Below are 3,229 nucleotides of genomic sequence, written 5' to 3' on the forward strand. Positions count from 1 at the left end.
CCAGTCAGAAGCAGAGTATGAGGCCCTGACAGTACCTAGGTAAGGACTACTAGCCAGTCAGAAGCAGAGTATGAGGACATTTTTTCACTTTGTAAACCTATAACATGCACAAAAGATATAGAGAGAGAGAGAGAGAGAGAGAGACAGACAGAGAGAGAGAGAGAGAGAGAGAGACAGAGAGAGGGAGAACACAATAAAGGAAAGAGGAAAAAGCCAAAAAGCCTAATATGAGCACTTTAAATGTAAACAGACATACGACTTCTGGGTAAAATATATAAAGTAATATAAAGTATTATAAAGTATTATAAAGTAAAACATGACTGTTTACAGTTCGATCCGTTAAAAGATCAAAGAAACATCTCTCAGGTAGAAGGAAGGTGACGTTAAAGACATCAAAGTGTTTTAAGTATTTGTGGTTTTCTTTGTTTTTTGAGTCCGAATGTTTCAGACAATCAGTAAATTATCTGAACTGGTGAGCAAAAAATCTCATTAAAGCTAAAAAATATATTTAAAATAATATGTACTGTACATTAAATGTGAGGAGTTAGTGAAATGCACTGTTGGAGAATGTGATTGTTTGTGTGCTCGTTGTATTTAATACAATAATAAAAGCTTTTAAGTTTTATCATCATCATCATCATCATATGTTTGAATATTTTATCTTCATCCACATCGTTAGTCGGTGTGTTTGTATTTAAAGAAACAAAAAACATTCCCTACTATTTATATTTTCATCCTCTTTGCTGTGAATGAATCAAATTTGAATAAAATCTGATTTGAATAGTTTGTGCATCTGATATTTTTATATTTCAATTCACCAATTCGTCAGAGTTCAGAAGACTCGTCTAGTTTTTTTTGTAATTTCTAACTTTTTTTGTTCCAAATTATAACGCTGGCGTTTGAGCTTTTCAGCGGTGGAAGAAATCCCAAAAATCAAATCAAAGAAATCATGGAATCATAGAAAAATCATTGTGTAGAAATACTTCTTTTACTACTTAAAATGCTTCAAGTTAAAGTACAAAAGGTGGAAGTACTAATCTTGCAGAATGGCTCATTTCAGACCGTCGTCGCTGAGTATTTAGAGAGTTTAGGCGCCGACGCACCAACCCGACGGCCGATAGGCAAAAGTCAAAAAAGTGCCTCGAACGCACCACAGGGATCTGTATCGTTGTTAGAGGATGGATACCCGACCCGACCCCGACCCGAACCCGACCCGAACCCGACGGTACCGGACGGGCTCGGGTTCGAACAGATGTTTTAGAAAGGACGCTCGGGTTCGGGTCGGGCTCGGTCACATCAGCGCGATAAGGCGATGAACATTTTTTTGTGTAAACTCATTCTTTTTTCCTGTTTATAACTTTTGGGTTTTTATTTCTATTGTTTTTTTTAATCTTTTTTGCTTGCTTATTTACTGTTTGGGTCTTACTGTATTTTACAAATTTTTATCATGTGAAGCCCTTTGCTACTTTGTCTGTAAAAGGTGCTATAACTATCAAGTAAACCTATTATATTACACTGTCAGCAGCGGCAGCAAGGCATTAAACTAAACATGTACAGTATATGTGTGAGTGAACATCTCTTATTGGGGCGGCTTATCAATACAGGTTAAGCAAGGTATTTATTTTACTCAGATTTACTGACATAATCCCCCACATATGATGTTAATAAAAGCGGGCTTTCCGCACAAACAAACGTACACGTGTCATTAGTATGAGGAACAAATGCGATTTTAACTGTCGGATGCGGGCCGGGCTTGGACAGAAATATCCGGCCCGATCCGCACAATAATCGTTGCCCCAAAAAATGAAAACCAGAAATTAGGAAACTTCTCTCCGGATCTGGTAAACACAGAGCACGCAGACGTCTGTCTCTGTTTTCATCAGAGAGTAAAGAAAGAAAACACGATGACGAGTAATTAGAAAATACCGTCAGCTCCAGGTTTCTCATGCAGTCGCTTCGCTAGTCGAGGGCAACCAATCAGATCGGTCGTTGAGTCCGACTGCCCACCGGTCGAATCGACCAAAATGGCCGCCGACGGCTCCCCCGACTGACGACAGACTCGAGTCCCCGACCTCACCAGACTGCTGATAATCAGGTTGGTGTTACCAGACCGGCTACACACGCTTGATGACTCTTTCATTAAAAAAAAAGTTAAATTGTCACGTCCCATCATATGTTCAGTTCTCTTTGCTTTGCATGTCGTTGCTTACGCCAAAACACTTCTTCTGTATTTGCGTCTGAATCGTGCAACACACACACGTTTCCTCGCCATAAAGCTCTAGTGTGTAGTTTGTCCCCTTTAGGAATTCAAAGTAAGGACAACAATACTTTAAATATGAATAAATAGTGATGTGTAGAGTACAGTAGTAAAAATCTGCATTGGGGGGCAGTAGCTCTGTCAGTACGCGAGTTGGGAACCAGAGGGTCGTTGGTTCAAGTCCCCATGTGGACCAAAGTATGGTATTGAGCATGTGTGTAGTTCAGGCCTGTGTGTAATGTGTGTAATCACAGGGTGTAAATTGCTATTCCCTCTTGTGGGATCAATGAAGTATACATTATAATTATTATTATTTAAAAAAATCCCCTCTCAGTTTAGGAAAATACAAACTCCAAGCTGGCGTGTGTGTACTTTGGTTGTTTCTCTGAGCTGGGGCAGAAAAATCACAGAAATCTGGTTTAAAACGTCTGTACATTTGTTTATTTACAGCATTAAAAAAATGGAAAAGTTTCAAATCCAGACTGAGACATAACGCTGCGAATTCATAACTGACTGAACGACATTTCTCAACAACTCAAGAACTGAGCATCGTCCGTACGAGAGGAAAAACCAAGAAAACGAAAAACTGTACAAGTTCTCAGCAAAAACGAGAATATAAATATATATTTAAAAAAAAGAAAAGTCTGATTCCATGTCGAGGAGGTGTGATCACGAGGGGAGGCCGGCGGCGAGGATGCTCCCCAGCAGCGTGCGGTCCTTCAGAGCGTTCTCCACGTCCTTCTCCTCGATCTTCAGGAACACCTGGAACCAGAACCAGAACCACATTAGATTAGAGCTCCAACTCCTTAAATTACAGGTAAAAACACAACAAAACTCACGACTAGAAGGAAAGGTTTAGGGAGGACAGATTACCCGACTGTTTGTTTTGCAGATTATCTGCGTTTTATTTGCCAGATAATAAAAAATACATAAAGCTTCAACTTCCTAATTTACAGGGACACACACACACAC

This window comes from Etheostoma cragini, chromosome 2, assembly GCF_013103735.1.
Source record: "Etheostoma cragini isolate CJK2018 chromosome 2, CSU_Ecrag_1.0, whole genome shotgun sequence".
NCBI classification, from domain to species: domain Eukaryota; kingdom Metazoa; phylum Chordata; class Actinopteri; order Perciformes; family Percidae; genus Etheostoma; species Etheostoma cragini.